Source organism: Acinonyx jubatus, chromosome C1, assembly GCF_027475565.1.
Source record: "Acinonyx jubatus isolate Ajub_Pintada_27869175 chromosome C1, VMU_Ajub_asm_v1.0, whole genome shotgun sequence".
NCBI classification, from domain to species: domain Eukaryota; kingdom Metazoa; phylum Chordata; class Mammalia; order Carnivora; family Felidae; genus Acinonyx; species Acinonyx jubatus.
In genome coordinates, this window is record NC_069381.1 from 2613885 (window position 1) to 2639262 (window position 25378).

The 25378-nt window shown below is 49.6% G+C and overlaps 1 long non-coding RNA gene across 1 annotated transcript; it reads right to left on the bottom strand.

The window, feature by feature from the left end:
- Positions 1–9128: 9128 nt before the first annotated feature.
- On the bottom strand, positions 9129–20883 carry LOC113599573 (uncharacterized). The gene is made up of 4 exons (XR_003420489.2): positions 19243–20883; positions 12015–12137; positions 10812–11059; positions 9129–10359 (listed from the first exon to the last, which is right to left on the bottom strand). It is a non-coding gene; the product is annotated as an uncharacterized LOC113599573 (long non-coding RNA).
- Positions 20884–25378: the final 4495 nt, after the last annotated feature.

Below are 25378 nucleotides of genomic sequence, written 5' to 3' on the forward strand. Positions count from 1 at the left end.
ACAGAGCACATGCCGGCAACATGATTACTAATTGAATTCAGGCCCATCAATGAGTAGCAGAAAAAGGTGTGAGGATTTGGGAATGGGCATAGGCAGGGATTGGGGACTTCCCCAAGGTCGGTGAAGGGCTGGAGGCCACGCTAATCTCTGCAGCCTGCCAAGGTGTCATGATGAGGCCAACGAGGTGTCTGGAGCCCTCGGGCTGGGCTGGGGCAGCAGGCTGGCTTTGCAGCTTCTGCCCTCCCAGGCTGGGTAAGCCTGAGTTCTCTGCACACATGTGAGTGCACACTCACAGGGCTCCCTCTGGACCTCTTACCAGTCCTCCTTCTGTCCTTACCCACTTGGTAAATGCCAGGGTTCCTTACGATTTGGGCCTCTGGGCTTTGCTCTTCTCACAGGACACATGCCCCTAGTAACCTGTCCACTTCTAGCCTTCAGTTACACAACTGACCACTGTTGTTTGCTGTGGATGCTGTACTCTTGAGGAGATGAGAACAAGTGAAAAGGGTTTACTCAGGGTCTGCTATAACAAAAGGGTCAGCCACTGTCACCTACCTGTATTTGTCAGAGACTCAAAGCCAGGCAGGGGAGGAGGAGAGCTTCAAGGGAGAGCAGGGAGGTTGTGGGCCTGGAAAAGCTGGAGGTGGCCAACTACAGAGGATGAGTGTCCCCTGTGATTAGTTAGGTGAGTGCATGTGGCTTTCTGTGGTTGGCCCTGAGTTGGGAGAGGGAGCAATTGTTAGGGAAGCTGGCAGTTCCTGACCACATCCTGGCCATTTGGGGCTGATTGCTGAGGTTTCAGTGGACTTCTTTCTTGGACTTGTTGCTGAGGGCTGTGGGCCAGAGTTCTGTGTTCCTCCATGGTCTGGTTGTTGTCTGGTTTCAGTCTCACTGCCCACCGATTTGGATGCCTGTACTGTCTGGTATCCCAAACTTCAGATAGGGACTCTATTGACCTGCAGAAAGTTCCACCTGGGTGCCCTCAAGTAACTTACACTCAGTATCATCTGCCATCCTTCCAAATCTGACCCTTTCTATGTCCCGATCTCAGTAAAGGTCCCTTGTCCATCACTGCCCAGTCCTGATATTCTGTCCCTGCCTCCTTCCCTGCCCTCCCCAACCAAGCCTTCAACACCAGCCCCTGCTGAACCCTCCTTTCCTCATATCCCTCCTGACCCCATCCCTCTCTCTCTTGGCTCTCTGTCTTCATCATCACCCAGGAGCCTGATGGCAACTTTCACCTGAACACCTAGGCCAGGTCTCCTTGACCCAATGGGTCTCCCCTCCCCTCCCCCCCCCCCAAAATCTAGTCTCCCAGGTAAGGGGGCACATATCCCAAAGTGCAAACCCAATGTGTTATTGTCCTGCCCCACACCCCACTTAGTACATTAACCCTCACATGGCAGGGTGGCAGGGGACACTCTCGCTGCTCAGGAACTTCACCTGCACAGAGGTTGGGGCTGGGGGTGGGTTTCCTGAACCTTCTCTTCCCCACCTGTTTGGGTGTGGATGATGTGGATGAAAACTCCTGCTCCTTTAAGAAGTTTGGAGGGTCACCCTCTGAGACCCCTCCCACTGATCTTGTGGAGCCCCACAGTGTGCACTGTTCCAGATGTTACATTATAATGGCCTCATTAGGAAGCCTGCCTCTGGTATTAGGCTGTGAGCTCTCTGCTCTTGGGCGCCAGATAAGTCCCGTTCACCACTGAAGTCCCAGCATCCAGCATGGGGTCTGGACAGGAATCCGTAATGGGCATTTAATAGTTACCTGTTGAAAGAATGGGGCCAGTTTCCAACCCTCCACACCATTGTGGCACCACCCATCAGCCTGGGTTATAGCAAATAGGTGAAGTGCATTTAGAGCTCTGGGCAACTTGTTATCAATTAGTGAGAGCCTGGTGCTGTGCATTTGACCCCTGACACCATAAGCAGCCTACCTGGGCCACGACCAGATGCCACTGTCCCTCCACAAAGCCAGGAGCAACCACTGGCATCAGCAAGGATCATGCTCCAGAGTGAGAGGATGGACAGCTGTCTGGTGGAAGGCAGATAGGAGCCTACCAACCCGGGTCCTACTCCTGGCAGATCAACTCCAGAAAGAGGGCAACGTTTGCCCTACAGATGGGGGGAGAGGGGACTGAAACAAGTATTTTAAAATATGAAATGCTCTGTGATTGCTATGTGTGGGTTAGGTGAACATTATTCCCCTTCTGCGTGTAAATGTTTTGGGCTTTTTTGGTGAGCTAAAATTCACATAGCATAAAATTAATCATTTTAAAGTGAACAATTCCACATTTAAATAAAACCATGACATTCAGTGAATTCACAATGCTGTCCACCCACTATCTACTTTCCAAAACATTCTTATCACCCCAAAAGGAAACTCATACCCATTAGCGATCACCCCCAGCCTTCCTCTCCCCCCAGTCTCTGGCAATTACCAATCTTGTCTCTGTCTCTAAGGACTGACCTGACCTATTCTGGATGTGTTATATACACACATGGCCCTTTGTGACCGGCTGCTTTCATTTAGCATAATGTTTTCAGGCTTGTCACATTGTAGTGTATGTCAGTGTTGAATTTCTTTTATGACTGAGCAATATTCCACGGTATGGACACCCATGTTTCAACTTGTTGGTCCACTTGCCCATCAATGGGGTTTGGGTTCTTCCCACCTGTGGCTGTTGTGCAGAGTGCTACAGGTGTTAATTTTATGTTTGCATAAATATGAAGACAAAGTTGCAGCTGGGTCCCACAGAGACACTACCGTCTCTGGGCACACATAAGGAGGAGGAGCAGGGATGTCCTGGATCCCCTTACTCCCTTATCTTGCCAATAGCATCTTTCCTCATTTATTTGACACAATGGCCTGCTGCACTGTATGACATTTCAACAAAGGGGTACCCTCCCTTAAAAGGATGCCTGAAACCCTACTTCTCTCCATCTCTCTTTGTCAGTCAAGGAAGCTGAAACTTTAAGAACAGTGATGTGCCCAAGGTCAACTGATTCTTTAGTGGCAGAGGTGACACTGATTTTCTGAGTATTTCTTGATCTCTGACTTGATATCAGAGATGTCTCCATAAGTTATACCATTTGCACCCTGCTTTAGTGGCTCTGTTCAGCTCCCTTCCCCTAACCAAGACTACCGGGCTAGTCTACAGATGGCCCCAAGACAATTCACATGGATTTTCTGGGAATCCAGATAAGAAACCTAAGCCTCACAACAACTGCATGTATGCATCAAATGCCACTGCCCTTTTATTAGTCATAACAATGAAGTCATAACAATGAAAACACAAGTCCCAGCCTGGACAATGTAAGTTTCAAGGTGGGTTCCATCCATTCAATGAGTAGTTTGTGGTTAGAGTTCTTCCACTTATGGCCAGTATGGGAGGTGTTGAGGGACCCATTCATCAGAGGTATCCAAATAGAGATTGAAGAACCATCTGCCAGGTATGCTGTGTTGAAGGAAGGGGAGGGGATTTTGCCTGGGCCCCCTCTAAGGAGAGTATTATTATAATTCACATTTTGCAAAAGAGGGAAGTGAGGCACAAAAGTTAAGTGTCTTGCCCAAGGAACATGGAAGAACCAGGATTCAAATCTTTCCACTTCCACAGTCTGCATTCTTCCCTGATAGTTGCTTTTCCTCCACAAACCAAGATTATAATTTTTCCCACACTGTTTTCAAATTTGCTTTTTTATTTAACAAATATATATCATGAACATTTTTCCATATATTTGAATATTCTTCAACAGTATAATTTTTAAAGCTGTATAGCATTTTATTATATAGATATAGTATAATTTATTTTACCAAGCCTCTATTCTTCAATATTCAGGTTGTTTCCAATTTTTCAACTGTTATAAATATTGCTGCGAGAAACATCCCAGTAGATAAATCTTTTTGCTTCTCTGTGGTTATTTCCTTCATGTAAAATCTCAAAAGCAAAGTTGCTGGGTCAGAGACATACCATTTTAAAGCTGCGCACATATTTACAAGGCTTACTGTGAATTCTTATGATCAAAACCATTTGTAAAACCTGTGTGAATTACTGTATCAAACTAGCATTTACTGAACCTGATGTAGTGATAAATTAGGCTTCTGTTTGCATTTGAATTCTGGAAGTGAATGGAGGCAGAAATGATTAGAAAAATATACCTGTGACTAGAAAACAAGAATGTTAATATAAGCCCAATTATTCTTCTTGCTGGCTTGAGCTGATGATGGTGATGATGATGGTGGTGAGGGTGATAATGGTGATGATGGTGATGATGATGGTGGTGAGAGTGATGATGGTGGAGGTGATGGTGGTGATGATGATGGTGGTGAGGGTGATGATGGTGGTGATGATGGTGATAATGATGATGATGGTGACAATAGTGGTGATATTAATAAAACCATTTCAGGAGGTTTTAGCAAATGCCACCTATTTATACTCAAAGCTTTATATATGTGTGTCTCATTTAATCCTCTCAGAAAACCTATGGGGTCCAGGACCATCACCTTTGGCAGATTGCTAATTATATCCCAGCATCTATTTCCTCCTTTTTCTTTTAGCAGTAGAACTCTGCTGTGGTATTGTGATTTATAATAAGAAACATATACTTGGTCTTCATCCCAGTTCCTGGCACAGAGCTCTTAAAACCCCAGGAATTTCCTAAGTGATGAATGATAAAGGTGTCTTTTGTTATGTTAATGAGGTGGCTTTTGGAAAAATTCCTAGGTTACCAAAAGATGCTAAGGGAACCAACCATGAGTGGGAAGTTGAAACTTTCCTTCCTACCCCTGCCCTCCTGGGAGGGGAGAGGGGCTACAGGTTGAACTGAACATCAGTGGCCAACAATTGAATCAATCATGCCTATGTCATGAGGCCTCCATAAAAAACCCAAAGTGTTGAGGTTTGGAGAGCTTCCAGGCTGATAAACACATCTGCGTGCCAGGAGGGTGGCACATCTTAGTTCCCCGAGGACAGAAGCTCCTGCTTTGGGGACCCTTTTGGACCTTTGCCCCAAATAGTTTGCCATTTGGCTGTTCATCTGTATCCTTTATAATATTCTCTGTAATAAACTAATAAATGTAAGCAAATGTTTCTCTGAGTTATTTGAGGCACTGTAGAACATTAACCCTTGAGGAAGGGGTCATGGGACCTCTGAATTACAGCCAGTGGGTCAGAGGCACAGGTGACACTCTGGACATGCAATTGGCATGTGAAGTGGGGGACAGTCTCGTGGGACTGAGGCCATCACCCATGGGGTCTGGTGCTATCTCCAGGGAGTGCAGAACAGAACCAAACTGTAGGACATTCAGCGTGTGTGGCATCACCTGTGCTTCTGACTGACTGGGGATTATTGAGAAGTGTGAAGAAGAACCCCGGTCTCCAAATGAGCCCTTAGAACAGAGATACCTACCTGAGAATGGTTGTATGAGAAAAAAGGGAACATTTGTCTTGTTGAAATCATTGCGGGTTTGGATCTTCTTGTTAGAGCAGCTGACCTTATTTTATATTTTTAAATTTTTTTTTAATGTTATTTATTTTGGGAGAGAGCGCCAGACAGAGAGGCAGAGAGAATCCCAAGCAGGCTCTGTGCTGTCGGTGCAGAGCCTGCTGCAGGGCTCAATCTCACGAACCATGAGATCATGACTTGAGCAGAAATCAAGAGTCGGACGCTTAACCGACTGAGCTGTTGAGGCGCCCCTAGCTGAACCTATCTTAAAGACGAAATAACCAGGACTTGGCAAAGAACCCATAGCTAATAAGATGCGGGACAGGGATTAAATCCAAATAGCCAGACTCCAGAATTTGCCCTCTCGGGATTTCCTCAAACTAGTGCCCTAAACCTACTGATGACAATGAGTCACCCCTGAGAGACAAATCCATAAAAGGGCTGGCCAAACTGTAATGCTTCTGGAACAGTTACCCTGGAAATATCAATGAGGCCTCCTTGGAGAAGAAAACCAGGGACAGATGGTTTGACAGAAAAAGAAAAAAAAAAGAAGGATAAGGCTTGAAGTTCTGGTGCCACAACCTCCTGGGGACATTACCGGGCTCCTCAGAACATCATCAGTTTTCTCTTCTTTAAACAGGTGACAGGAATGCCTACGTTTCAAAACTCCGAGAAGATTAAGATATGATAGGTGAGGATTTAAAGCCAAACCTGACCTGGAGAAATACGTCTTAAATGGCGTCTTCTTTTCATGAGTGTTCCTTTTCCATCAAACCACGGGGCTCCCCCTGAAAACTCCCCCTGAGAGAAGCACAGCCCCCGGCACCTGCTGAGGGTGGGTCTCCGAGGCTGGAGCCTGGGGGTCACCCCAGCTTGCACAGGCGGGGAGCCTCATGTCTGGACCCCGCCGCACTCACCAAGTGCGGGGTCTGAGCTGGCCTGAAAACACCGCGGGCTCCCAGCAGCTGGGGTCCCAGAGCTGCCGCCTCATGACCATCCTCTGGCCGCTGACAGCCGGAGACGGGCAGATCTCAAGAGCCAGAGATGTGGGAGTCTGCCTGCAGCTTTCACTCTCCAAGACAAGCTCGGCCGCCTTTGAGATCCCGCCTCCTCCTGCCAGCCCAGGGCCGAGCCCGGGAATAATGCAGGCGCGCAGTCAAGGCTCTGCCGGCCTCATCAAGGGGTCCGAGGCCCTCAAGACACTCAGACGCACTCAGGGAATGAGATGTAGAGAAACGAGAGGTGAGGGGGAGGAGAGAAGGCCAAGGGAAGAGGCCATCCTGTTCCCCGATCACGATTTATTGTCCGGTGTGAAACAGGAAAATTAAAATGTGCGGCCGCTAGTGGCTTTATTTAATTGAACGCCGAGGAAAAATGAAACTCGGGACAGGGACAGTTAAGGAACAATTTTAAAGATGACTGAGCGGCAGGAGTTATCTTGAACTCCCATGGGAAGGAGCTGTTCATCTGTGTGAAATCGATGCTCGCGGGCGACCTGGGTGCAGGGAAGGCGCTGAGGCCCGGGGAGTGAGGGGGCAGGTGAAGCTGGTCCATCGTCTCTTGCAAGCAGCTCTCAGGATGCGTAGGAGGGAAACCAGACTTCGGCAAGCTCAAAGGCATGTTCCCAGGAAGGGCAGAATGTTCCCGAGGGCAGGGACAGATGCCAGGAAGTTCTGCTGTGCAGAGCCAACCCGGAGTCAGCTGGCCTGCAGGAGCGACGATAAGGCTGTGGGCGCCGGGGGCAGCGGGTATGGGTGCGGCCGGGCCAGCCGGCTCATCACAGGTCTGCAGAATTGTTTGAGACCCGGAAAAGAAAAAACAAATGGCTCCAAATGGACAAAGAAAAGTGTAAAGTCGGTATTAATAGTACTTCCAAAGCCAAATTAGGATTCTTCCCCCAGGAAATGTGCAAAGCGAAATGTGGTACTGATGGACGGGAGCTGGGGCGGGGGCAGCGTGGGCCCCGGGGGAGAGACGCAGCTCCTGGACGTGGTGGCCGTAAGCACACACGTGGTGAGTCACGTCAGCCTCTCTGGTGCCCCCTTGTCCTCACCTGCAGGATGGGAATGACGAAAACCGCAGGCTATGCTGGGGCTGACCTGGCCGAGGTCTGCTTCCGCGTGCGTGCCCGGCGCGGTTGTTGTCAGATGGAAACCCTGGTTTTGGCCCCGGGGATTCCAGAGCCCTTCAGAACTGGCCCCCCTGCGCCGCCCCCCCCCCCCCAGGGGACTGCCCGGCTCCCCTCTGATCTCCTCTGAGGAGTCTCCTGGAAATGATGGCCTTCGATGGTTGGGGCACCACATCCCTGAAAACCTACTTGCAGAACAGATGACGAGCCAACGTGAGGCTTAGTGAGACTCTCCTGTCCTTCGGCGGCCAGGGCATAAGAGGGGCCGCGCTCCAGACACAGGCTGCTTCAGGCGTTACTTCGTTCCACGAGGAGACAGAGCCCAGGAAACAGCTACAAAAGGGCCACCAGAAGGCAGAAAAGGCAGTCTCCCCGCCCCCGGCAAACCGTGCAGGGCTAGCTGGTCAGGGTGGAGCTGGGGTTGCAGGGCCCAGACCCGGGGCAGCTCCTGACGGACGACACACTTCCGCCCGGGACATCGGCAGCAGGCGGGACGTTCAGAAGTTTGAATCTGTTCCTGTGTTTCCTCCATTGGCCCCTTGGGGGGTTTCCATTTCACCTGGAATGAAAACCAAAGGCTTCTGATGCCGTCCTGCTGTGGGAAGGGGGCCTTGTCCCCACCCTCTGTCCTCTGCTCACCAAGAAGGCTTCCCTGCTGGCCCTTTGGCCCTGCCTCAGGACCTTTGCACATACACTCCCTTCCACTTGGAACTGTCTTCCCACAGGACTGTCCCTTTACCCTCTTCAGGTTTTGCTCAGAAGCCCCCTTTACTGGGAAGCCTTCCCTGATAGACACATTTTGAATCTCAACTTCCCCGACCTCAGCTCCTCACCCCTGATTTTTACTTTCCTTTATAGAAGCACTTTTAAGACAGATGGTATATTTTAGTTATTTATTCTATTATTGTCTGCCTCCCTGACAGAATGTAAGCTCCGTGAGGGCAAAAGTTTTTCTCTTTCTCTCTCTCTCTTTTTATTTGTTTGTTTGTTTGTTTATTGTTTATTTAATGTTTGTTCATTTTGAGAGACAGAGAGACAGCACGAGTTGGGGAGGGGCAGAGAGAGCAGGGGACACAGAATCCGAAGCAGGCTCCAGGCTCTCAGCGCAGAGCCTGACGCGGGGCTCGAACCCACGAACTGTGAGATCATGGCCTGAGCTGAAGTCGGATGCTTAACTGACTGAGCCTCCCAGGCGCCCCCCCCCCCCTCTCTCTCTCTCTTTCTCTCTTTTTAAACTTTTATTTTCCCAGAATTTAGGACAGTGCATGGCATATGGTGGTTAATACATACCAGTCGAATGAATAAACACCCTTGAACTTTTGTCCCCAAGACAAATCCTGTTCTTCTAAACACATTGGCAACGAGCATTCCCCACCTCTGTGGAGAAGGGCCCATGTTTGGTCATCAAGACCATCTCTGTGGGTCAGGAATTCCCGCCCAGGAAGGCATCCTTGGAATGTCAGAGAGAGTAGAGCCAGCCAGGTTGGGGGGGGTGGGGTGGGTGGCAGGGCTCCCATGGAAAAGGCCCTCGAGCTCCAGCCTGGAGTAGACAGGCCACACAGTGGTGCGGGCTTGTGCAGGAAGGAATCTTACTGTCACTGAAGACAAATGTGTCCAAGCAGGATGGGTCCTCAGGTCCCTGTTCCCATATGGTCCGGAGCTCCTTGGCCACACCGGGAGGGAACAAACTCAGGACAGGCTGTGCGGGTGGGGAGCCCGGGGACCCCAGCTGAGGGGGGTGAGCAGGGACTCCACTGGACAGCTGCCCACAAGCCCAGGCAGGGGTGGGGCAAGAAGGCAGCACCAGCCCTGGGCTGGGGAGGATGGGAGCTGCCTGAGCTGGGACCCAGGGAGTTGATTTGACACAGGGTGGACGGCGGCCAGTAGGGGACAGAGGGATTCTAGAGAAATGCATGTGGCCACCCAGTCCAGAGGGTTAAACACAGGGCAATGCCAGAAAACCAAAGGTCCCGTCAGGGGGGGATTCTAAACGTTGGAGCAAAACAGTGTCCTGGGCAGGCCCAGGGTGGCCTCTGGAGGTGTCTGGGAGGGAAAACGTTCCTCCCGGCCCTCCAGCATTGGGATATCACCCATGACCCCTTCCAGACCGGGCTGGTGGGCAAGGCTGTCACCGTAGCTCCAGGGCAGCTGACCCTCCAGGGGTTAGCCGAAAAGCCACGATGACAGGAGACCTAAAGACTCCTGCGCTGTCTTGTCATCTCTGGGCCGCAGTGGCCCAGCTCTGGGCTTCCCTGCTCTTGGCACACATGTGTGCCCACCACCCGGCAGGGAGGCCCCCACATGCTAGCCCCCTGGCTGGACAGCTGCCCCCGCCCAGCCCTCAGCCTCACAGTCTTCACCCCGTGCTGGCTGGCTGCTCCCGTGGGCCGCCCCAGGAGCCCCACATGGCCAGGTCTTCCTGCTGGCCTGTGATGCGTGTGGCCGCTGGAAGCTGCCGTCCGTCTCCTCTGTCTGCTGTTAGCGCCGTGCGTCTGCTTTGGGTCGGGATCCCTCCTTCACTGGCAGGGTGACCAGGAGGCCTTCAGAGAGCTTGCAGAGCGAGGTAACAGCAGACTGACAGCGAGGCTGCTCCCCTGACTTGCTTTCTCCAAGGAGAGGGGACGAGAGTGACCGGCCTCCCCCACGTGACTCCAGGCCCGCACTCTGCTCCTGCGTCAGCAAGGTCCGGCCACGGCCTCTCCTGCCTGCTCGAGTTTGCGGTTTTGAGGGCAGGACTGGGTTCTCCGCCTTTAATCCTGGCACGGGGTTGGGCGCGAGACTATCATCTGAATTAGCAAACAAACAATGAATGTGGAAGCAACTGTCGGACCCCCTGTCCAAGTGCCCTCTGGAGCCCCCACCACTGCGATCTCTGGGGGAGGTTTGAAGTCACTGAAAACAAAATAGCAATAGAAAATGCCAGAAGGGGCTTATATCACCTTTGTTCTCCCAGCTCACCATGATAGCTTACAAACACGCACACACACAAGGGTAAGAATAATTGGATACACTGTACTCCCCCCGGGGGGGCACAGCCTGGTTAAGGAGGGGCAGGCAGGAGGTCGGGTTACCATTGAAACCTCAGGGTGGCCCCTTAGGTGCTGTCAGCTGCCAGAGACAGGAGGTGAGGCTGTAAGGGGGGGCGGGCGCATGAAGCCACAGCTACTGGGGAGCTTCCCAGTAACTGGAAACTGTTAGGAGCAGAGAGCATATGCGAGAAAACTGGGAGGGAAAATACCTGAGCGTTCATTTTTCTCCTGCGTGGGCCCCAGGAAAGATGCGGCGTAATTCCCGACAAAACGTGGCTGGCAATCACAGAAGATCTGTTGCCTGGCTGGTCGATGGGGCACCGGCCGCAGTCTAGGATGGGAACCTAATTGGTGGACATCCTTAGGGCATTCAGAAGACGCACAGTGGCTGAGCCCCTAGGCACCTGCCCTGGGGAAATGCAGATATGTGCACACAAAAGCTGGCTTTCAGGAGAGCCTGAAGGAGAAAGCAACCAATTCAATCATCAGTAGGCGAATGAAGACACACAAAGGAGGGATATTCAGCCATAAAGAGGAATTTGGATACACAAACAAGGAAGGACCTTGAGAATATGCTGAGTGTGAGAAGCCAAGCACAGAAAAGCCTCAGGACACAGGATTTTCCCTGTATGCACCAAGTCAGATCTATGTGGGTGGGACAGAGGTTAGTGGCTGCCTGTGGCTGGGGGGCAGCGGTAGCTACCGGGCACAGAGTTTCTTTTTGGGGGTGATGCACATGTTTTAAGATGGGTGGGGTGACGGTGGCACAATTCTGTGACTGTGCCAACAGCCATCGGCCTGTGAGCAGGAAAGCCCAGAATTATATGGCGTGTGGATTCTATGCCAATAAAGATATTTAGAATTTAAAAAAGGGGGGGCGCCTGGGGGGCTCAGTCGGTTGAGCATCGGACTTCGGCTCAGGTCATGATCTCACTGTTTGTGAGTTCGAGCCCCACATCGGGCTGTGTTCTGACAACTCAGAGCCCGGAGCCTGCTTTGGGTTCTCTGTCTCCCTCTCTCTGCCCCTTCTCCACTCGTGCTTTGTCTCTCTCAAATAAATAAAGAAACATTTAAAATAAAAATAAAATGGAAAGGAAAGGAAAGGGAAAGGAAAGGAAAAGGAAAGGGGATCGAGGTCTCCTAAAGTCTCTGTGGTAGCTGTGTGCGTGCTGGCGAAGGAAGGGGTCTGGCTTCCCAGAGGTGGTCATTGTCCCAAATGTAGCCCCCCTGCTGGCTGCCTGCCTGATGTCCACCTCTGTCTTTCTGCTGACTAACAACCACTGCTTTGGCCCAGGGATGGCAGGTGCCCGGGAACAAATACTCCTGTGCCACGGGTTCTCTGGCAACCCCCTCGGTGGTCAGGTGACACATTCTGACACATACAGGGGTCCCTTCCCAAGTGAGAGACTAACCAGAATAAGGAAGGCTCTGGTTCTTGTGCTTTTTTTTTTTCTGCACAAAACGTGGACGCAACACCGACTATCTTTCCATTGCTCATAACCTGTCCACTCCGTGCTCTTGGAGGCGGGGGAGTCCTGGGGAAGGGAGAGGACAGGGTCTCCACTGCAGACCTCAGCACCCCTCCCTGCAGCTCCTGTGGGAGTAGCAATACCTCAAGGACCATGCTCTCATTTCCCACTCCCCAAAGCTGGGCCTGGCCCTACGGATCCCCCCTCCCCTTCCTCTGCCAGCACGCCCTAAGCTGTTGTATTTATGGCACCAAACAGAGGAAGCAGCAGCAGAGGTGGCTGGAGGAGGGGCACAGGGCCTTGGGGTCCCTTCCTGACTCCTTCGCGACAGGCCGTGCTGGGCAGGCTGGCGTGCCGGAGCAGTGGGACAGGAACTCGTGGATCACAGCTGTGAGCCTGCTGCATCCAGGAAGCTGGGGTCCTGGGCAGCACCAGGGACAAGTGTGAATAACTCCAACTGAAGTGACAAACGCTGTCTTGGTGAATGAGTGCTAACATTGGAACACCTAGGGCTCGCTCGCCGGACCACAGCTGTCCTGGACGGGCTGGGACTAGACTAAGAGGAGAGAACGTGTCTCTGAGAGCTGGTGCCTCACTTGAGTGTCCAACCATGTTCTGACCTTGGGAGAAAGAGTCCTTTCCTCAGTACACTGGAGTCCTTGCCCCCGGGACCTCAGAATGTGACTGTATTTGGGGTTCTGGTCTTTAAAGAGGTGATGAAGGTAACAGGAGATCATAGGGTGTCAGGTGAAGGAGAGGAGGGGATGGGGACACAGACACATCCAGAGGGACGCTGTGTGAGGACAGGGGGACAGGATTGCGGTCCACACGCCAGGGAGAGAGGCTCGGGAGGAACCGAACTGCTGACGCCTTGATCTGGGCCCTCCAGCCTCCAGGACTGTGGGTGGGGAAACAAATGTCTGCTGTTCAAGCTCCAAGCTGGCGGTACTTGGTGAGGCAGACCTCACACGCCGATGCGGGGGGTATAGAGAAGCACTGAAGGGTCTCCAAAGGGGACCGCACCCAAAGCGAACATACCCCACAGAGTCAGAGGCCGTGAGCTCAGGGTTCCAACAGAGACCACAGAGGAATCCAACGCCGAGTCCCCACCTGCACCCATATGCCCCCAGCCCTGTCTAATGTGGTCCGGCTTTGCTTCCTGTCGGTCTAGGAAATTTGGAGCCATGAGTCAGGGCCCCTAAACCAGCCCTGGTGTTTGTAGCCCACCTGAGCCAAGCCAGGTCCCGGAGGGAGGTCCACGATGGAATGAATCACCATGTCCCAAATCGAATGACCTTCCAGAGGACCGGGCAAGGGGGAAACGGAAAGGAAATCGCCCATCAATCGTTTGGAGAGCTGGGGGTGGGGGGCTTACAATGCCGATTCCAAAATACCATTTGTGACACAAAATACCATTTGTGACATGTTTTCAACCCCATCAAAGAGGAGGGGTTCGGGGGGAACCGGGGTGGGGGGGAGTAAAGAAGAGAATTCATGTGACGGAACCAGTCTGTTTTCATGCATCGTGTTTCTGACTATAAGGTAGCAGACAATTCCTTCAGAGAACTTGGAAAGGATGGTGAAGATCAGGGATGGAGGTAAGATTTCTCACGAACCCACCGAAGACGGCGATGTGTTTGGGTGCGATCCGCAGTCTGGATAACCCGTGCACGTTCCCGTCACTGAGAATCATGTTGTGAGGACGTCTCTGCCTGGTGATGAAAATAATTCCTCCGAACACGGGCTCCGCATCTTCGCAACAGCCCGTCTGTGATGGAGCCACAGTAAATGCTTCGTCTGTTTATAGGAAGGAGGTTCCTCCTCCGTCTAGGTAAGAATGCCGTTAGCGTATTTGTGGTTGGAACTTCACAAGCACCTCTGATCTGTCTGGCAGGGCTGTTCCCAGAGCGGGAGTCGCTGAGCGGCGGATGCTGTCGGGCGCCTCACTCACACGGTCAGAGCACTGATTTGCCCAAGCAAACTCACGGTGTGTGACCTCACCGGGCACACTGTCCGCGGCCCCTCAGCGGAAAGCACATTGACATCATGAGTGTGCCATGCACCCCTGCTGGCCGTCCTGCTCGCGACCATTCGGTCACGTGAGAAGGGAACAGGATATCTGATTTTTGGTAAACTGTTGTGGGTTTCCTTGGGCTGCCGTGACAAAGTACCAACACCCGCGTGGCTTAAAAGACAAGACTTTATCTCTCCTGGTTCTCGAGGCTGCAAGTCCGTCTATTCTCCCCTGGTTCTGGGGGCCGGAAGTCCAAGATCTGGCTGCTGACAGGGGCACGCTCTCTCCACGGGCTCCAGGGTACCATGCTTCTCGCGTCTTCCAGCTTCCGGTGGCTCCTGGCATTCCCTGGCTTGTGCATGTGTCACTCTAGTCCCTGCCCCGGTCTTCACTGGCTGTCTTCCCTCCGTGTGGTCTCTTCTTAGAGGGACACCAGTAACTGAATTAGAGCCCGCCCTAATCCATCATGACCTCATCTTAGCTTGATCACGTCAGCAAAGATCCTGTTTCCAAATCAGGTGCCGTTCACAGGCACCAAGTGTCAAGGCTTCAGCATATTTTTCAGGGGGGACACACGTCAACCCCGCAAAAGCTGTCTGGTGATCTCGCCAGCGCTCTAAAGGAAGAACTCGCTTTGCTGTGTAACCCAGACCTTAGCACAGCTGGGAGGTGCCAGCCAGAAAATCCCACCGCTGGCATCTGGACTGCAGGAGGCCAGCAGGAACTGGGGAAACCCGTCTTATTACCTTGCTAGTCCCCAGAAGGCATGCCTGTATTTAAATCCACTTAAAACCAAGCTACCACAAGCTTTCCAGATGACATCCAGAAGGAAGGGTCTGCTCTAAGGAGTAGATAAGAATGATGTGCACTGAACACATGAATTATGAGTATGTAAATGATGCTCCAGAAGGAGAGAAGGAGAAGGAGAGAGAGGAGGTGAGGGATTCCTTCCCCTTTCTGGGGCACTATGGGAATCCTGATCAGTGCATTCGCTGCTTTGGGGGACATTCGTCACAGACTACACAGGGGGAGCTGGTGCCTGTGCAAATAAAGAGGTGCTCTCAGGGAGGTCAAATGTGTGCATGTCAACAATGCCGGCCTCCAGGCTTCTCTCTGAACCAGCCCAGGAATCTGATCTTCCCACCAAACCCATCCGCAGATCTAAGGGAAGTAAGGATAGACATCAGACGCTGACCTTGGTGCAGAGCCTGTCCTGCACATGCCCTCCCCTGTGAAAACAAACCTCACAGAACATCTGCATTTTGCCTGGACTTTATTGTGGGCCAGCTTTCTCTGCAGCAACATTTGCCCTGTTCAGGGAACTACAGGTGTCACACACACCGTGCCTCTTGTGAAACCGAGATGCACAGCCGGCAAGCACGTGGGTTTGGAATGGGCGGCCCTGGCCTCCCTTCTCTGCTCCCCAGAGACGTCTCTGGTCCGGGTTGGGTAAAAGTCACTCACCAGCAGCCTCCAAGCACATTTGGGACCCAAGCCATTTGCCACACGTTTAATTTGCAGCTGGAGCAGCCAATTCATAATTCAAATGTTACTGCCCTAAATTGCACACACATTTGAGCAGAGTGGAGATGGAGAGATTTGGGTGCTTTTAAAGAAAACCCATAAAGCCCCCATTTCTCTCCTATTCTAGTGAGTTCTGCTCTCCTGAGCAACTTTTCAGCTCCCTGAGAATAGCATGTTTTGAGCAAAAGGAGACTGCACAAATGAAAGAAGAAAATTAAATATGAAAATTTAATTAAATCCCTCTTTGATCATTCTTCCTAGAACTGATGGAGGGGCTGTTGCCACTTAGCCACAAATAAGATAACCTCAAAGGCTAATTAGAATAAGGGACCGGCCTCTGAGGTGGGAGGGAGACGCTTATCACCCGCTCAAATGGGCCATTCTGATGAAAGCGATACTCCGGTCTTCAATTACTTGCCATTTGTCCTTTGTCAAGTCTCATAGATATATAAAGTGTTCTTTGTGCCTCCTATAAGACCTTCCAGCTTTTGTAGGACTCCCCAGAAAGGGCTGGGTGCTGTCTATGGGGTGAAGGGCCTCAGCAGCTACATGGGAAGTTCTGCTCCTTATTTTCCAGGGCTGCGGGGGGGGGGGGGGGGGGACATAGCCTTTAAAACTAGCCCCGCCCCTCCCATACCGGGGGGAGCTGCATTCCTGAAGGGAGACAATGACACAGGTAAATGAAGGACCAACAAGTCAGGGGGGAACCAGAAGGCACCCCATGTGGGTCGGGACACTAATGTGGCCCCTGCACTCTGACATCCCATATGACGGTAGTCACCTTCCCAGTTAGATGGAGCTTAGGCCAGTGTAAAAAGTGGGTGTGCATCAGGGTGCTTGGGGGGCTCAGACGGTTCAGCACCTGGCTCTTGATTTCGGCTCAGGTCATGGTCTCACGGTTTGTGAGTTCGAGCCCCATGTTGGGCTCTGTGTTGATGGTGCAGAGCCTGCTTGGGAATTCTCTCTCTCTGCCCCTCCCCTCCTTGTGCTTTGTCCCTGTCTTTCCCTCTCAAAATAAATAAACATGAAAAAAGTCTTAGCAGAAAGTGAATATGCCTCTGTATGCACACATGAACACAGGCGCAAACACAGAGACACATACATGTACACACATATGCACACACAAATAAGTACACACACATATGCACACACGGTAGAAATCTGTGTCTGGAGAATATCTTCAGGAAGATACCAAAAATGGTTTGTGTGCTGTCCCAAAGTTAGAAGTCTGATGTGAGCCCTACATGTTGGGAAATATGCTAACTTAACAAACTTTGCTCTGGGATGAAAACAACCCCCCCCATCCCATCCCCCCCCCCCCCCCCCGCCCCTGCCACCCCCGGGGGCAGATAAAGGAAAAGAGAGGAAGCTGAGTTCAGGGTCAAACACAGGAAAACATCCCTGATTCAGGCTGTGGCGGTGTGGAATTTCCGATGGCATAATTTATGCGGCGATCAAAGCCTTCCCTGGAACGATTTATGAGGAAGTATTTTGCTAAGCAAATCATGTTGCAAAGGATTTCAGGGGCATTGTTTAAATTATTAACAGAATCCATTGTTTCGTGGCGTTTGGGGAAGAACATTTTCATACAACTAATATGATATTACAAACTATTTTAAACAATTGCTTAAGGATCCTGTCTCCCCTCGCAATTTATTGAACCACGTCTTTGTTTAACTTGCTTGAAAAATTACATAATAATTTTTATTATATTTATATTATTATAAATAGATCTGTCTTCAATTCTTTGAAGTTAATTTTTCATTAACTTCGGACTGGTCTTCTCTCTTTGTAGCCCAAGAGGCAGAGAAGTGCTCTGGTGATCCCTCCATGCACCAAACCACCCCAAAATTTGTGGCTTAAAACAAAGATTTAATGCTGGTTGTGATTCTCTGAGCTGACCAAGCAACGTGGTGGCTAGGTTTGCCTGGGCTCACTTGTAAGGGTGGGCTCAGTTCTGGGTCTTTTGGGGCGAGGATCAGCTGGGACAGCCCCATGTGGTCTTTTGTTCAGGCTTCTTCCTGGCATGGTGGTCTCAGGAAGCATTTCAAGACGGTGAAGGTAGAAGTTCCAAGGCATCTGAAGGCCAAGGATTCTATAATGGTTAATTTCATGTATGAACTTGACTGAGTCATGGAGTGTCCAGACAGCTGGTAAAACATTATTCCTGAGTGTGTCTCTGAGGATATTTCTGGGTGAAACTAGCATTTGAATGGGAAGAATGAGTCAAGCAGGTGGCACTCCTCAATGTGGGAGGGCATCACCCAATCCATCAGAAGACTCAAATAGAACAAAATGGCGGAGGGACATTGGACTCTCTCTCTGCCTGACTCCTCGAGCTGGACATCAGTCTTCTGCCCTTGAAATGGAACTAGAGCTTCTCAGGCCCTCAGACATCATCTCTCTGTTTTCTCACTGCTTGTCCTGGGTTTCCAGCTTGCAGATGACAGATCATGGGACTTCTCAGCCATAATCACATGAGCCAGTTTCTCATAATAAATCCCTTTTTTCTTTTCTTTTCTTTCTTTCTTTCTTTCTTTCTTTCTTTCTTTCTTTCTTTCTTTCTTTCTCTCTCTCTCTCTCTCTTTCTTTCTTTCTATCACCTACCTACCTACCTACCTGTCTCCTACTGGTTCTGTTTCTAATACAGCTCCTAAATACACATGTCATTTCCACCAAACTCTATTGATTAAAGCAAGTCACAAGATCCCTCCCACCCCCAAACTCAGAGTCAAAGAGTGCAAATAGACACCAACTCTTGATTGGAGGAGTGGTCTTATTAATCTACTATAAAATATTACTAAAGATTGCTGATTCCTGGGGTGGAATAAAAGAATTGTGGGGGCATTTCCCTTTTCTGGAAGGCAGAAAATATATCAAAGGAAGTCATGCAGGCACCTCTTCAAGAGCAATAGGAAAAGAGATTTCAGATGAATTCTAATAAGCCAGAATGTGGACATTTGACAGAAGGATTCAAATACAATAATTTAAAGAAAAAAATTTAGGTCTTTTTGCAAGAAATGATCTTACATGTCAATTCTTATCTCAAATCCCCTCTGTGAATATTGTCAAATGACTACAGAGGACAGACACGTTGAGCACTTTCTGACATCTTCCTTAGCCACAAAGAACTCCATCCCTAATGCTCCCTCTTGGATGCACTGGTAACAAAGAAATTTGGCTGAGGTCAGGGGTGGGCTAATATACTGTATTAGTTTGCTGAGGCTGCTGTAACAAAGTACCACCAACAGGGTAGCTTAAACAACAGAAATGCATTCTTTCCCAGTCCTGGAGGCTGGAAGTCCAAGATCAAGATGTTGGTAGAGTTGGTTTCTCCTGAGGCTTCTCCTAGGTGTGCAGATGGCTGTCCTCTCCCCACAGGGGCCTCATACGGTCATCCTTCTGTGAGTGTCTGTGTCCTGATCTCTTCTTATAAGGACCCACCCATACGGCCTCATTTTAATTTGAGGACCTCTGTAAAGACTCTGTCTCCTAACATGGTCACATTGTGAGGTACTGGTGGTTAGAGATTTAACATATGAACACACTTAACATCTAAATTTGGAAGGACACAGTTCAGCCTTCAACAGACACTATCTTCTCTGCTGGAAAAAGTAAATTAGTCAACCTTACCTTCTTCTTTCCTTAGAATTGAAAGGATGTTCACAGTCTGGGGGAGGACCTACAGGTGAGCAGATTGGTTCACAACCTTCCTAGTGATGACAGGGTAGGGGCTACAGCAGCAGTTAGGGTTCTGGTTGACAAGAAACAGACTTCTACCTCCACATTCGGTTTGTACAAAAGTGTTTTGAATTTTTATTTTTATTTGGATGGCTTCATCAAAGCAATAGGATTGACATGCATCCATTTAACTTGGAATAACTTAAAAGGAGTTTGTTAAGCGTCAGAACAGCATGGATGAGCACTAAAACGAACAGAGAATTGTTCTCTCTTTTTCCCTCCTGAACCAGGTCCTCATCACCACCGCTCACACTCTTTCATCCTCTGATATCAAAGACATTACAGGATGGAAAACCCTTTACAAACATTAATTAATTCTCACAATCCTCCTGTGAAGCATGGGGGATCATTTTTTTCTCTCTTTTAAAGAGGAGACCTGAAACCAACAGGCTAAATGACTAACCTGGATGGAAGTTGCCGGAAAGCTAGAAAATGGAATTTGGTTGAAAATTGGGTATAGAAAATTAATTTTGTGTTCCAAGAAGATGGGAAGAAGTACAAGTCTTAGTCCAAAGTGGACAGTTCATGGAAGCAATCAGGTGGAGCAAACAGAGCTCTCAAGATTTGGGGATCAAAGGGATTTGGGATCTGAGTTATCACAGGGAATCTGAAAGATAATCTAGTCGAAAGCTTTCTCATTATCAGCTTCCCAATCCTGCCCTGGGCCATCTGGCCAGAAAGGCACATCCTGATTCTACTCATGATTTAGACCCTCAAATCCAGGTGGTGATATTGGTCAGTGATGTTAAACATCATAGAGATAAGGGCAGGTAGATTTTTGAGGGTTCGTTTTGGGGCATTTCAGACCCTAGCTCTCTGTGGGGTGAACGGTAAGCTTACAAGAAGCACGCTTGCTTTCCCCATGCTGATAAAATTCTGTGGCAACTGTGGATCGCAGTTCAGGCACCCTCCACCTCCATCTGAGGACCAGTGGATACGGCAGCCACTGTCACATCCTCCTCCAGACCAGACCCCTTCTGAGAGAGACTTAGATGCTCACAAGGTAGAGAAAGCCTAACTCAAAGTGGCTTAAACAAAAAAGTCAGTACATTGACTCATGCATCTTAAAAACCCATGGTGCCAGCTTCAAGTCTCAGTGATGTCACAAGAACACCTGAGCCAGCTTCAAGTCTCAGTGATGTCACAAGAACATCTGACCTGCTCATTTCCACTTCCCTCTGTCCTGAATTTTTTCTCAGACAACTTTGTTTCCCCTGTGCAGGAGCAATGTTTGATGGCTCTCCAGAACTTTCTAGCCTGGAGGCATTTTAGTACAAGGATGAAGAGCAGACATACTGGCCCCAAACCACTACTTGGAAACTGTCTGATTATGGACAAGTAGCTTCACTTCTCTGTGTCTCATTTTCTTCATCAGTGTGAGGGGATGATGAGAGCTATCTCCCTCATAGCATTGATAGCTGATTAAATCAGCTCATGTGCATTAAATACTCAGCATGGTGGCTTACCCTACATGAGAAAGTGCTCAGCGATGGCCAGCTATTATTATTACTGTTGATGCTGTTGGCTGATTCTTCAGAACTAGAAGCCCATTGGCCCATAAAACATAATGGGGATCAATGGTGAAACTCACATATTGTTCTGGCAAGGAATGAACATTTTCATCTTGAAAGGGCTAAGAATGTGGGTGCTAAGGCAGGCTGTGTTCCATCAGAGTGGCCCAAGCCTACAATTTCCTGCTCTGTGGCTATAGCTCCATCTGTTAAATGAGAATAATTGTACCTACTTTGTAAGGAGATTGATATTTAGAGAGTGACCAAATGTGAAAAGTTTAGAACAGCCCCTTGTCTATGACAAAACTCCAATAGTGTTACTAACAACAGTTTACAAGCTTTTCCATACATGTCGTTGGAGAAAACTAGTCATTCTGCTCTTGCTGGCACTGTGTTCATTTGCACATTCCTGGCTGTGGACCTCCCATGAGTCTAGTCCCGTGCTGAATGCTGAGCCCACTAGGGACAAGGTAAAAAAGACACATTCCCTGCCCTCCAGAATAACAAAACTCACAAATGCTGAGCACTTAATGCATTACGGGCACCATTCAAGTTCTTTACATCAATGACATTTCATCTCTTTGATCATGATTTTCATTTCCAGCATTTCCATTTGGACCTTACTTATACTTTACTTCTCTCTGCTGAAATTCCCCACCCATTTATGCATGTTGTCTACCTTTTCATTAGATCTCCTAATATATTAACTATAGTTATTTTAAAGGCCCTGTCTGATAGCTGCAAACCATAGGTCACTTCTGGGTCTCGTTCTATTACTCTTCTGTCTCTTGACAATGGGGTGTTTTATTCTTGCTTTTTTGTGTGTCTCATAATTTTTTTAAATTAAATTACAGAAACTGTGTGTAGAGAAACAGTGGACAGTGAAGTAAATAGTATTTTACTCTCAGAAGTGAGATTTACTTTTTCCCTGTAAGGCCATTGATGTAAGAGATTGAGGCAACCTGGTCAAGAGTTGAGTTGGGTTGGGTTTTGTTGTTGCTATGGTTACCTTTAGTGAGCCTGAGAGCCCAAACTCCTCCTTTTGTGGGCTACTATTACCTTGTGCCCCATCTCAGCCTCCAGTGATTTCTCCCTGCCTGTATCATGGAGGAGGCACCCTTCCCATGCTCTGTCCTCTCTCTGTGGCACACTGCCATTTCTTGTTGCCTGTTCAAGATGATGGTGTGGGTATGGACTGGTGTTCCTTCTTCTCCAGTCTTAGGCAGGCACTGTGAGGCTGGGCCTGGGGCAAGGGAGGGGGTTCCTATACCCCTTGATCCTCCTCCCTCCATAGCATACACTCTGCCTTGTACCTGTGTGGGGGGGTCTTGGGTAGGAGAGCATCTCCCATCTATCCCCCAGGGATGGCAGACCTCTGTTGTATACCAGTTTAGGATCTTGGGTCCTATCTAAAGTCTTTTCTGCCCTTCCCTCATGGATGCATAGCTTTTTTTCTACCCCCTGCATTGATCTACCTTGACTGGGACTGGAGCTGAGGGTTCCTGCTCCCACAGCTCCAGAAGATGAGGGCTTTGTCTCATAAGAGTGAAGGGGATGCCTGGGTACCACCAAGGTGGGCATCTCTCCTGGTCTCTTCTTGTCTCCATGACCTTCACAGTGGAAGACCAAGGCAAAGGTCTTGAGAGTTAATATGGATGCTCCTCATCTCTGGGATCCCAGATTTTATACTAATCATGCTAGCTCACACTCACTTTTAAGGATTTATTAAAATTTTAGCTATCTTCTTCCCAATCAATTTTATGGTGGCCAACCTCTCTTTCTGCATGTTGCCAAGATTAAACAGTTCATGGGCCCCATCTCTTTTCTGTCACCTTTTGGAATGTAGTTCACCTGGTTGCCTTGCCACCTCAGCTCTCTCATAGTTTCAAGAAAGATAGGTTATTATTTGGTTAGATTACCTGGATCTTCCTGCTTTTCAGTGGGGGAATCAATGCTCTCACACAGCTTTGTCTTTCCTAATCAAAGGCAGAACTTTTCACAGTTAAATACAAATCTATAAGGTCAACAAATCTTTGAGGTCACTATTCTCATGACTCCCATTATACAGATGGAGAATTGGAGTCACTGAGATGTTCAATTACTTGCCCAAGGTAGCCAGGATCTGATGGGGGACCCCGGACAGGCTGGCTCTGGGGGGCACACATCACTGACCACTACACTGTGCTGCTTCTTTGGGGGCATGAAAACAGCCAGAGAAACTTAACAAGCTTCACTTGTTTAAGGGTCAAGTGCCAAGTATGGTTAAAGACAAAGAATTAAATGCAACCCTAGGAAAGAAGCAATGAATCCACCAAAATACAAGTATTCATGTGTATATGGGTCCGAGCTGAGCAGGGAGTTAAAATACTCTCAGCCATGTGTTTGTTTGAGTCACATCACCATCCCTGAGTAGCTGAGTGACACTGGAAAAGTTAATTAACCCTTTAAAGCTCTTGTCATGTCATTTCTGAAGTGGACAGAGCATCATTACCTCTATCCTAGAGTTGACTAACTTCTCAGGAAGCCTGGGGAACATCAAGGACCCAGCAGGTGAGTGTGGCTGTGCTTGTTGAATGCAGGTGCATGATGAGAATATTACCCTTCAGGCCAAAGATAAACACAAAGATGCTGAACTATCTCCAGATGTAACAGACTCACTCCAATGATGCCTGTATGCTTGCTGCGCTGATAGCTCATGATGAATATGGCGAATATTCATGCAACTATTATTACTTGAGCGTCTGCTATATCCCCGTGGCTGAAAGGCTTGGGGATATAACAGTGAAAAAGGCAGAAATGGCCTCTCCCTATGAAGCATACATTCCAGCAGGGGAAACAGATGATAAACAGATCAACACATAAATTAGAAAATACCAAGAGTTACTAAGAAAACAGAAGAAGATTCCATAGACTGGATGCTTGTGTTTCTCCCCAAATTCATATGTTGAAATCCTAATGCTGGATACAATGATGTTAGGTGGTGGGGCCTTTGGGAGGTGATTGGGTCGTGAGAGTGGAGCCCTATGGATGGGATTAGTGCCCTCATCGGAGACCCCAGAGAGCTCCCTTTGCCATCCCACCATGTGAGAACACAGCAAGAAGATAGCTGTCTACGAGCCAGGAAGCGGGTTTTTACCAGACACCAGATCTGATGGCACCCTGATCTTGGACTTCTAGCTTCTGGACCTGTGAGCAAGAAATGTCTACATGAGCCCCTGGTCCGTGGCAGGGTGTGACAGCAGCCTGAATGGACTGAGATGAGGTGAGGAGGTGGGGAGTGGAGTTGGGGCAGTGGTGAAGGTACATCTCCGTAGGAGTTCCAGGAAAGCCCATGTAAGGAGGTGGTTGAGCTGAGCCTTGGGTGAAGAAGGACGCATCTCTGCCCCCCTAGTGCCACCTCGCCTGTCACAGTGACTGGCTTGCTGTCTATCATGCCCCACGTCCATTTTCTCCTCTTGATCTCTGCACTTGCTGTTTTCTCTGTCTGGGTTTCTGGTTCCTACAGCTGCCTGCCTGCCTCCTTCTTGTCACTCAGGACTTGGTGTCATCTCCCGCACAAACCCTCCGTGACCTCCCGACCCAACCATCTTTCCTCACAGCCCAGATAGCCTCTGTCACCTCTTCTGCTTTATTATTTCACAGCACTTCTCACTCTCTGCATCTACCCTGCCCGCAGATTGATTTACTTGTTCATTGTCCATCTGCCCCCTAGCTCTGAGGTCACATGGGAGATGGACTTTGTCTGGCCATGTACCACTGAACCCAGAGCTGAGCTTGGAGCATCCCCCGTTGGGAGATCTTGACCAGACACATGACCCTGCACACACTGCACATTTTGGAGTTGCCAGCAGGCATGGCTCGCAGAGGCTGAACTCAAGCAGATCTGCTTCTGATGGCCTGGGAGGGGGCAGCGATTGGACCAGTCTGGAACATCAGACCACCAGTCATGTTCTCTGTCTGCCAGCGGGCAGTGAGCTCAGTGTGAGCGGGGAGGGGGAATGCTCTGAGGAGCCTGCCATTAAGAGTGACAACAAAGGACCAGCAGAGCCAGACCTCAGCGGGTGCCAGCTCCCTGCCCCCACCCCAGCCAGACAGGAGCAAAGTGCCCCGATTCCCCCCAAGGTACCAAGTCCCACGGGCAGGAGCTGACTGCTGTTGAATATGACGATGTGAGACTATCTTTGCACAGACTGGAAAATGACAGTCAAGACCACAGCACTTGGTGGCCCATTACACAAAGCTGATCCAGATTAAAGCCTGCCAACAGTTCCGGGAGGTGTCACGTGACCAAGAAGGCAGTTCCCATTGGTTCCGGAGGTGTCACGTGACCGAGAAGGCAGTTCCCATTGGTTCTGGAGGTGTCACGTGACCGAGAAGGCAGTTCCCATTGGTTCCGGAGGTGTCATGTGACCGAGAAGGCACTTCCCACTGGTTCCCAGAGCTGTCATGTGACTGAGAAGATGGCGCCTCTTGGGTTCTAGGGTCTGTGAGGACGGCGGCCCCACTTGCTGAGCCTC